General features: G+C 36.3%; 1 protein-coding gene across 10 annotated transcripts in view; it reads right to left on the reverse strand.

Annotated features, from left to right (window-relative positions):
* The window catches only part of LOC129770468 (fat-like cadherin-related tumor suppressor homolog), a 576,674-nt gene extending 565,874 nt beyond the window's left edge, over positions 1–10,800 (reverse strand). For 6 of the 10 annotated variants that reach the window (XM_055773318.1, XM_055773317.1, XM_055773316.1 and 3 more), the window contains exon 1: positions 10,334–10,800. The gene's annotated coding sequence lies outside the window, so the exon portion shown is untranslated. Of the gene's footprint in view, positions 1–9,980 lie in introns of all 10 variants that reach the window. The other 4 variants (XM_055773312.1, XM_055773310.1, XM_055773311.1 and 1 more) reach the window with 4 other exon arrangements.
* Positions 10,801–11,882: the final 1,082 nt, after the last annotated feature.

Consider the following 11,882-nt stretch of genomic DNA (forward strand, 5'->3'; position numbering starts at 1 on the left):
AGAATATACGAACGTTTGCTTAGTAATAAAACGAGAATGTTGAAAAGAATTCATATCCTAAAATCAATTTTGGGCGGGCCGAAGTTCGCAGCTAGTAATGAATAAAAATGTTTCTGGAAAAAATTTATATAGAAAATTCTTTGATGAATTTGAACATGTGAGCTACATAAGGCGTTCCGAGTTCCCAGGATAGATAGATATTCCCAGATTTTTTACTGTTGATTTACATCAACACGGTTACTGTTGCAGAGAAAATGACTTAATCGGATTCAAATGTTTCGTCTTGACGATTTATCGCTGAAGATAAATGGTAAATTTGCCTTTAACACTAGATTGCCCAAGCAAGTCTTTTTGACTGCTTTTCAATTTAAATTAGGAAAGCTGTTATGTATATAATGGCACAGTTTCTTAGAATGTTGTGACTTTTTACACAACATATAACAGTGTTTATTGATAATTGTCTCCCTCCTTCATTTCCGGAGATATATATGTGTTATATCTATATAGCCCAAAAGTAGTCATTTTGACTGCTTGAGGAATTTCAAATAATAAAATGACTTTTATTACTGAATTCAGTAAATTTCGTATATGACCAGCATTGTATTGGAAGGCAGTTTTCAGTTTTTTTTTCGATTACCGTCACATGATAACATACAAGTAGATGATAAATTGTCACTTTGGAAATATTGATAAGTTGCATTTTCTCAAAAATATAAAGTAGTAATTGTCAATCGAATTTTTGTGCAGTAATACTTGTTCAAACAAGTTGTGTATTTTATTTCTTTTGAGACCTAAATGCAGGAAGTAAATGTTGAATAGAAATGAGTTATTGAAAAAGTAAACGAACATAGGTTAAGAGTGCTTCCATGTACTGCAGAATTAGATGCAATAAATTCTGAACTATCGTGTGAAGATGAGGCAGATTGTATTCAAAGTGAAACATTTTACACTGAAGATAACGATGAGTAGTCAATCACCAATGATTATGGGAGATGGTCTTATCTATTTTTTTTTAAATATTTTTTTTTATTATATTTTGGAAATTAATATTGCTTCGAATAAACGATTCCTTTCTTCATTGAAAAAACATTTGTGACAATGTCACTGAAACAACAATAATTTGTGAACGGAATATCAGATTGGAAACATATAGAAAAACACGTTTGCAGTTTGATTCGGTAATAATGTTATCAAGTATTTGCCATTTTACAAACTTATTGAGTAGCTACATAGGTCAAACATTTTTGAACATCATCGAGAACATCAGGATCAAATATGTTGAATTTACAATAGGTTTTCGATTATGCATAACACATAAATAGCAGTTGTTGTTTGGATTTTCCAACCATAATGCATTTAGTTGGAGGATACAGAATTCAATTTGTTTGATTCTAATCGTATCAGAAACAACAATAAAAATAACAATTTAGTTGTTTTGTTCTTTGGAAACGCCGTAAAACATCGACATTGAATAAATACACAAATTTTCAAAAAAGTACACCGAATGCTATTTCTCATTTCGAAACCAAACAATTTGATGATTTTTTTTCGATTATGGAAGCTGTAGTACATATTATTCATTGACTTACTGGAAACATTCATACGTGTCCAAGGCCTGTATCCACAAGAGATTTCTTGAGAAAATCGAGATATGATCCGTTCCAGCGTAACGAGGCAACACTTTGACTTACTATAAACATGTTTCTTCCCGTTTTCATATGTGAAGTGCGCTATTTCCAAAAAGTAAACGTTGTCAAAGAGAAATTGGGAAAAAAATTCTATAAGAATCATCAGTTAGAAGACATTCGCTTGTTGCTAGTCAAATACTTTCGTGACAACACCTGGCTTTTCATGGTTTCCGACTCTTGAACATGAATTTTGTATTTCCAACTCTGTTTCAAAACATACAATGAACTTTGTCTTATGATTTGTCAACAAAAGAATAACGTAAATTTGTCAACAAAGGAATAACGTAAATTCTGTATGTTCAGTTTCCCAGAAAACTTGCTGAAGCCTTGCAAAAATCGGGAATCGGCTTGTTACGTAACAACACGTTCTGCGCGAAAAAAAAAAACGAATCCAAAAGCATTCTCATGTCACAAAATCAAAAACATTGTTTTAAATAGGAATATTACTATTCTGTAGAAGGCTATATCATAATTTATGTGTTAGTTTTTTCATGAATTCTTACTACTTTTCCCTGAGATCTCATTTTCTCTCCAATTATACAACCATTAATATTTCACACTCCAAAATTGTTTTTTTTTTGTGCATAACATCAGGGTATTGCTCATTAGAGTGCCAATGGATGTATGAGAAAAAAAATTACCTTCGAATTTTCAAACGGAATTTTCTGAAAAATGATGATTTTCACGAAAAACTATCCTGTGCAAAATATCAGCTCAATCGGACTTCATTTACTAGTGTCGCACAGCCGTCAAAGTTTGAGATTTTTGAAAACTGAAAAATCATCCAACGGGGAGTGAAATGGGGGTTTTCAAAAAAAATATTTTGATGCCAAATGTCCTAAAATTGCATGAAGCGTCAAGATTTACTGTTATTTGGATTTTTTTAATCTGATATAGGAACTATCAATTCTTCTAAATGTAAGCAAAATGTAATTCAAAAACAATGAATATTATGTAGAAAGTGAAATCAATTGAGTTCGAAGTGCAATCCGTCGGGTCAACTGGTAGAAAAGTGATTTGCTTTTATATGCCAAAACTGGGCAGTTAGAAAAAAAAACATTTTAAATAAACCGCTCAACGATTTTAGGGGATCGTAAATGAAAGATATGAGTGATAATTGACAACTCAATGATACAGTAGAGTAAGTGTACTAATTATGGATGAGATATGTGACCAACTTACAGACATTTGCGAATAAATACTGTATTCTAGTTCAAACGTATACAAAAGTATACTTTTTCTAGCAGTTTGAACTCTGTTCTTGGAGATTCTCACTGATATTTCGATGATTAGTCGACTAAATGGTGTAAAAAAACATGTTTGGAAATGCCACTTCCATGTACCCATTATGGTGATAGTGTTCCTGTAGTTTCGTAATAAGTGTACCTATTATGGTAATAGTAATAGTGACAACAAGGGAAAAGTGTTAATAGGGTTCAAATAATACTTCAATAATATTTTTTAAATAAAACTATGCCTCTAAATCTTATTTTTAGTATGCAATACTTCATCGTTAATTCTACACTCGACAAAAATTATGGGAACGGAGCGCGAAATCGAAATGTTTGAGTGATTTTAGAAATGCTGCAACTTCGTGAAAAACCAACGCATGAAGATGGGATATACAATATTTCAAAGTTTAATTTAAAGCTTCAAGTTTTGAAATACATGCATGCACGCTTCTATCTTTTTGTGTGTAGGTGTAGTGGATAACAATATTAGAAAGAAAAAAAAACTTTTTTTTCTGTTTTTTTTAATATTTCGTAGATTAACACAGTGTATTATTAACCAAGTCAATCGTAAATGCAATTAACCTTATCAATCGGCGTTCTTTTGATTCCAATAACGTCCCGGTAGGTCATTTTACTACAGAAAAAGTTTTGATTTAATGAAAAATTTCCCTTTTTATAATGAACCCTTTTCAATAATGCGATTATTCCCAAATCAGAATGCGGTTTTGAAAATTGCAATAAATTCTGCACAAGACTCATTATTTATTTTTCATTGTTCGGCAATATTTGCCTTATTTTTACTTTTGCTTTGATCGATTAACTACAAATCAAAAAAAGAATTAACAAACATTACAAGTTCCGGTTATGATTTATCTTCTGTTAATGAGAAATTATTGTTTTTTTTCCAAAAAACATATTGACTGGATAGGCAGGATACCCAATATCCGTTTTATCTCTAGATTCGACTGTTGTTGAGTGAATCCCGGTTGGAAAATAACTGCCTTTCTCCTCGTTGCTAGACCTTTCGGCTAGCTGACAAGAGAACCACAAAGGCGTGAGGATTGTGATGCAGTTTTCGCTTCACTTCAGGAACCGAACAAAGCATATTCACCTAAGATTTAATTTTCAACAGAGTGCATCAAACAAATATGCTTCGGTCGAACACGCATAGTGCTATTTCAAAACAATACAGAGTGTTCAAAAGCAATATTTAATTATTGTCTGGGGTCATGCTGCAAAATCAAAACTTAAAAAAGTACAAACGCTGCAGAATAGGTGTGTAAAAGTAATCTTCAATCTTCCTGTATTTTATCCGACAATTGCACTCTATACGTGCTATACATCACCGATTATACCAGTGATAAGCTTGTGTGACACTCAAACAAGTGTATCTATTCATAACATCTTACACGATCCTAGATTTCACCACAGCATAAGTTTTTCGACTCGGGCTATCCTCACAAATATGAGAAATGGCAATGATTTACTGAGAACCAGAGCATACACAAATTTGGGTCTTACGCGTATCTTAAGTTATTGTCCATTAAAGTATAACGCACTTCCTAATGACTTGAAAGCCGTCACAAATATTAGAGTTTTCAAATGCAAGCTGAGACACTATATGATCAGGAATGTGAAAGAATATATTCTTTAATAGTGCCAACCACTTAACAATTTATACAATATTTCTTGTTTTTATAATGATTTTCTGTCTTCTTTTATTGTTGTTTAATTCAATGTAGTCGTTAAAGCAAAAATGTTTTACTTCAAAATCATTTAATCTTTTCATTTTTTTTCCTATAGTGAAAAAAAATGAAAGTGGAACTTAGTTCCTTCAAAGGAACTAGGTTTCACTGGGAATTCACTTTTGCTTACAATTAGATTCTCCACGCTTTTTTTTTGTTTCTGTTAGTAAGTGTCCACTACCAGTGGGCTCTTTCTCCGAGACTTCTGGTGTGGGGTCAGTGCAGGGTAAAAAAAAAATAAAAAGTAAAAAGAAGCGCCCTATGGTATGCAATTGCACAGCGTGAAAACGTGAGGTACAACCATAACAAGGCAGCTTTCGATAATGCGATAATTGGCACGTAGTTGTAAAATTGTACCAATTATGGTAATACAAAAATACATGTTTATTTCGATAAAATTGTATAAATTGATCGAACCACAACATCAAGAAGGTTGTCATTTATGCATCACAGTATAAAAATCTAATTATTTTGACCGCATATTCCTTAGCAAAACGATAAGAAGCAAGCATCAATGGGACACACTATTTTCAAACTAGATTTTTCAACAGAATAACAATGTTTCGCATGGAATCAAGTACCCAAATTGACAAAGAAGAGATTTCTGATGTTCAAAAATATATTATAGCCTTTAAAAATAAGATATGTTTTCTAAACTAATAAAAAACTCACTCGTATTACCATAATAGGTACTATTGCGTGGATAGGTACTTCTACCCTATGCAATAAAAGTTTAGCCACCCCAGATTAAATTTTTCTTGTTTTTCTGGTGAAATCAGGTTAGTTTGATGAGTGTTTCTCCACGATCTATCAATTCATGTTTATTTGTAACATTGCCATTGAAAATACGGCGTTTATATCTTTTCTTGAGATTTTATGTGACGAATTATGAGAAAGGCTAAAAAATTACCCAAAAAAAATGTATCCACCTCCAAACGGATACTTTGATTTAAATGTGTTGTACGGAGTTTTAGTGTGTATTCTAGAACTTTCCCGTATGTAAACATTGTATCTAGTTGTTTTTAGTGCTCTAGAAGTTTTTTTGCTCAAAATTTCAGTTTCGTGTTCAACATTGGAAGTTATTTGTTGCAAAATTCAAAAAAAGGACAAATTTAAGTCAGCCTCCGAAAATTGATTATTGAACATCATAAAATTGGCAAAAGCTACCGTGACCGGGGACTATCAGTTCCGAAAATTTCGAAACTGACATCACAATCGATACGAAATCGTCTTCATAAGAAAGGTCTTAAGGGCAGAGTAGCACTTAGGAAGCCAAGGTTGTTAGCAAAAAAATATTTAAAAAAGATTAAAGTGGGCCGAGGACTACGTTTCATGGACCAGTTATGATTGGAATAAGCTGATTTGATCAGACGAGACGAACGTAATGCTATGTAGGTCTGATAGTATTACAAGAAAATGGCGGCAAACTGGTGAAAGTTTGAGAAAGAAGTGTTTGAGTGAGTGTTTGCAACTGAGCATGACTTTGATTTTTTCCTACAGATAGAGTCATAGTGTGGGAATCTATAGCTAAATCCGACGTTGGAGAACTTGAGCGCATTGATGGAATCATGAGCAAGAAGGTTTATTTGGACATTTGGACATAAAGCGAAAACTACCAGCGTCGGCACAAAAGCTAAAGTTGAGGCGCAGATATACGTTCCAACAAGACGGAGATGCGAAGCACAGTTCATAGCTGCGCTGGTTTAAGGAAAAGCGTATCAATATTTTGGAGAGGCTAGCACAGTCTCCCAACCTGAATCCCATCGAGCATCTCTGGTCAATTTTGAAAATTGACCTCCAGGAGCAAAAACCAACAAGCATCCAGCAATTGCGGCAGGTGATCTCAACTGAATGGGACAAAATCACCCCGGAAACAACTGCTAAGTTTGTTGGGTCGATGCCACGATGATGCCGAGCAGTTATTGAAGCCAAAGGGTGTCACAGGTGCTGCTAAAACTATGTGAGCCGAAGGGGTGGACATATTTTTTGCGTTACTTTTCAACTTTTTTTAACATCATGTCTCAAATGCAAGAGAATCGTTTTTTAAATTTTGAACTCGCATGGATTAGCGTTGTTTTTAGACAGACAGATAATAATAATAAACTGAACAACCATTGACCGTGTTTTAATTTTCTGGTGTTTTTTTTTGGAAGAAGTCTAATTTTTTACTGGGGGTGGATAAACTTTTATTGCATACTGTGTACGAAGACAGTTTAGTCACAATTCTGCCCGGATATAGCAATGAGATAGCTATGTTCGAAGTGGGTCTGCTTCATCGAAGGGTCAACATTCAAAGCGATATTTGGATCTTTTTCAGCACAAAATTATCCTTCTCCAATACAATGCAATGCATGACATATAACTCCACCACATCTCTTCAGAGTCAAATCGGTTTTCATCTGAGTGAGAAATGTCGCAAATGGCAACTGGCTATGTTTGGTCCCTATATTCTACGATGAGTCATCGATTGTCTTGAGAATTTTTTTTTATCGATTTGTCTTGTCTTGTCTTGTTATCGATTTGTATAAAAAAATTGCAGAATTTCACGAATCGTACCTTGTATCGCTTTTTTTACTGAATTAAGCTCACAGCGATTAGATTCATTGAAGAAGAGACTGCCGGATCTGAAGATATGTTGGAGTCAAATATAAATCATTATATCGCCATAAAAATGTTCTAAAATGCTTCAATTACACGCTGGTACCATTGCAGAGTCGAAATTAGATCATACTTCGAAACATTATGATCATCTATCATTTGCATGGCAACTTCATTATGATCATCTATCATTTGCATGGCAACTTCAACTAATTAAAAATAATAAGTGTGTTATATCTGTGATTTAACCACAAGGTAGACGTAGGACTACCGTTGGCTCGGTAATCATTTATTTGAAATTGCACCTGAATCAATTCTTAATGAATGAATGAATGAATATCTTGAAGAATTGCTGAAAGTTTTTCTTGTTACTGTGTGTGTGTGGATGAGTATAAGTGTGGAATTGTTATTAACATAAAATTCAACTCTTTCGAACTTGTTGGTGGTCCCGAAACGAACCGATGGAATTTGAGTGGCCTTGTAACTGAACTGAAGATGTTTGATACATGATTTATTTTTGTTTTTGTGAGAATAACACGAGATTTTTCATGATCATTCCATGCGCAGAATAGAAACTGAGGGCCCCATTTCACGATGAAAACGAAATAAAGTCTATACAACCTTGCATAAAGCTCATTTCGTTTTTATTGTGATGTGGAAATTTTTCATGACTGTTTCATGCGAAAGCAGAAAAGAAACTGATGCTATTGGATTGCATGACGAGAACACCAAGTCGAATGCGTAAATGAGTACGAACATTCGTTCGCTCGGACGCATTCACACGCAAACAATTTTTCATGACTGTTCCATGCCAAGGCAGAACAGAAACTGATGCGAGTAAAAGTACTCACGCCTTGCATGTGTCCGCTATGGTTTTCCAAACACTAATGCAAGCGAGCAAAAGAAATCACAGCTTGCATGTATTCGCTATGACGGTTTCTCCAGGTGCCTAGATTTTGCGTCCGTGTTCGGGAACACATTGCGATCACCGATCATCAACTATGAGCTAGGTTGTTATGATTGCAAAAGCTGGCTTTCGAAGCAATTTTAAGCTATTGAAACGATTTTTGGGCCAATAAGTGACAATCTCATAACTCGTTGACATTTTATCTTTCGGATGAAGTGATTATTATACCACCCCATTCAGTCGGTAAAGAGGTGCAAACGTTCAAAACCTTGCAGTCCAGCGTCACTCTCTCGTTTTCAAAACATTGAACTTACACCCCGGTACAGAAATGAAAGACGTAGTCCTACGTCAAAAGAAGAATCAGTGGGATTCAGCTCATGTCATAATCCATCGATTTGTATGAATTCAATCGGCCATTAATTCCATGTTTACGTCATGCCATTTTTGATCGCTTAAAACACGTGTTATAAATTTCAAGACATTTCCACTATCCACGTATCCGATTGCATATTTTTCATATTATATGTACGAGTTTTTAACTGCTCTAGAATTATATTCCAGATAGCCGTTCGAGAGAGCTGTTGCTCATCATCCAAACAACCGGAGTTCGAATCCCATCGGAAAAAAAACCCTCACTCATTTTGAATATTTATACTCCCCTCCCACTAAAATTCAATTGTATAATTCCTATTTCCTAGTTTTTTTTTTGTTTGACCGTAGTCTACACGTATGACAATAGTCGATCTAGATGCATCTATGATGCGTATATTCATCCAAACTAATTCGCAACCAATTGCCATGTATGCATATCACCTCCACTTTTGCATGTATATGGCAGTTAGGCGCATCGTAAACGTCCCAAAATATGGGATAACAAACAATATCATTTTAACACTCTCGTAACAAATGCAATTATAATCCAATGTAGTGAAATGTTGTCCAATTAGAGTTTGTTTCGTAAGTATTGCTCCTTCAGGAAGCTCTCCATAGTCTATAGTTCGGTCACTATTCCGGGTGTTCTCTCGAAAGTTGCTCCTTGAAATACCAAAAATCGTTGAAAAATGATCAATATCTCCGCGTATGACCTTCGTTGCAGTGGATGTTTCACATGGTTGGATATCACTGTTCACAAACTATATTACACATTATTCCACGGAGATCTTCATTCGATTAGGCTTAGAACTTTCTTCATTAATAAACCATCATCATTTCCACTGTTTCAATCGCTCAGAGAGCCACAAAACTAATAAAAATTTCAGCACCAATTCCCGTCCTATTTCCATAGTGTACGGCTTAGATCCTCAGACACAGTTTCTAGGATACGTTCGTATTCACTGAAGAGGCACCTCTGCAAATTAGATTGAAAAACTTTCCTCGCCTTGCCGACACTAACACAGCTTTCCAGCTCACCTGGGGCGCTTCAACCCGCTTCACATCCTTGCTCCACAATGCATTTCACTATTATCCTCGTTAGCCGGGAATTTTCTAATAAGAATTCATACCCAATTAGCTTCCACTTTGTGAAAATAGCAATGTTGACAGGACGAAAATTAGTTCCAACTTTTGCTCGATATATACGTATTTGTCGGGTATTATAAACACCATCACCAGACTCTGCCACAAACGCAAAAAGGATTATTTACTAAGTGGCAACATTTTATGCTCGAGTCCGAAGCTGAAATTAGCACTATCGCATCTCGTTCCACAGAGACGGAATTATTGAATTAAAAGTTATCCCACCAACTTCGGTCGTACATTTCAGGTTTCTCCACAAATGAGCGCACAATCCCCATGAATCAATTCTTCCTACCAAGTGAATACGGTCGGCTCCTCTCTGCACACGATGTATATAAACAGGAAATGCTCAAACCGGCAGCAAATTGCGCCAGGCTTCATCGAAGTTTGCACAGCACAATTTTGATACACACTCTACTCCTCTTTTAACTTTCATTCAGAGCGAATCGAATTCCGCCACACATTTCACTCCTTCTCGATGAACATTGCACTATTGGAGCCACTATCGAATAGGATTTCGTTCGAATCCTTTCGTGATGTGATTGGTTTGGGATGAACAAACTCGTCTTCGTGGCAACCATCTGTCCGGGACGGAATGATGGTTTAATTCACGATTTAATCAATTATTCAACTATATGTGAACATTACCCACACACACGCTGTGGTGCAGACCGCCTTCGTCTTCTTTCTTCAAGCTACACTGTGAATGCAAAACTCCATTTTTGTTTAATCTGCTGCTGCAGCGGAACGCCACCGTAGCAATAACACGGCGCGCACACACGTGAGAGGCGGTAACGACGACTACGACAAGCGGCAAGCAATGATGACGATGATGACGCGGCTGCGAAAGGCGTGATCGCAGGAGTACGCGAGGGATGTGGCGATGGCAAACGATGGAAACGCAGAAATAATAAAATACCAAGGGCCTGGTGGTGTATTAATGGCACACTGAAGCCTCGTCACTTCGCAAACACACACGCTGCCCTACACTACACTTCTTCTACACAACTGCTCTGTGGGGCCCACGACACCAACTCTTCGCGGTCCATCAATGTTTCCAACAAGTGCAGGGAAAATGTCACGGCACGAAATCACGACACTGTCAATCGGACGAAAGCACGCGGCGAACTAAACGAACAGCCGTAGCAGCATAGCATCGCACTCGCACCGAGCGCAACATTGGCGCACACGAAGAGCGACACTCAACTCGTGACCTGGGGAGTGACTGTGACTCTCAACAAAATACATACACCACTTTTCACAGTGTTCATCGTCGTTCTGGCCCGGTCCATTGAATTACACCGTCACCTGAATGAAACGGTGAAGTCATTGAGCGGAGTTCTTGGTCGCATGAATGGACATTGCGTGGGTCGACCTTTAACCTAGTTTCTGATTGTCAGATGGTAATGAGATCAACATTCGTGCTCATAGAGACAATTTCCACGAATCAATCACAATGTCATACTACATTGATTCTCCCGCAGCTCTGTCATGAATAAAGCCTTCTATACGTAAGATAACACGCGCCTGAAGAGATAACAGTTTGACGTTACCGAACATTCTCTAGAATTAATACACAAACACATGTATATACCCTATCTCAAATGTAGCGCGTGAACATAAACAAAGCGTACGAAGAGAGTGATACATCCAATGCGAGTGGTTACTGAGTGCCGCAACATTTTGCGTGAGAAGTGAGATATGAAAGATTTCCAATTGGAATATTCATTCATCCGGCGTGAGGCACCAGTTGATTGTGTGGAGTGAATGTAGGGTAAAGTGATCTATTGCAATTAAACTAGAATTTTAAAGTTGCTTGAATTGTTTTCCGTTTACCGGGTTATCGAAAAAACTTCACCAAAAATTAGTTTAATGAATATAGATTTTTTTGACGTAGGATTACGTCTTTCTAAAACATATTGGGGTACAAATTGAAAATCGAAAATCGAGCACACCATGAAAATTGTCCAATTTCAAAAGCTTATTGCTCAGTCATTTCATGATGGATTGATGATATTTTTGCGTCGATCGATTTCGGCACTTCATAACAATTTTTTATATTGGAGAAAATAATATATGTCATGAAACTAACTATCGAACAATTGAAAAATCTCAACCCCTATCTTAACGGAAATACCCACTTCTGATTGGTCGAAATTGACGACACTTCCGCCGGTCCCTAACAGAGACATCAACA

Source organism: Toxorhynchites rutilus, chromosome 2 (genome assembly GCF_029784135.1).
Source record: "Toxorhynchites rutilus septentrionalis strain SRP chromosome 2, ASM2978413v1, whole genome shotgun sequence".
Taxonomy (NCBI): Eukaryota; Metazoa; Arthropoda; class Insecta; order Diptera; family Culicidae; genus Toxorhynchites; species Toxorhynchites rutilus.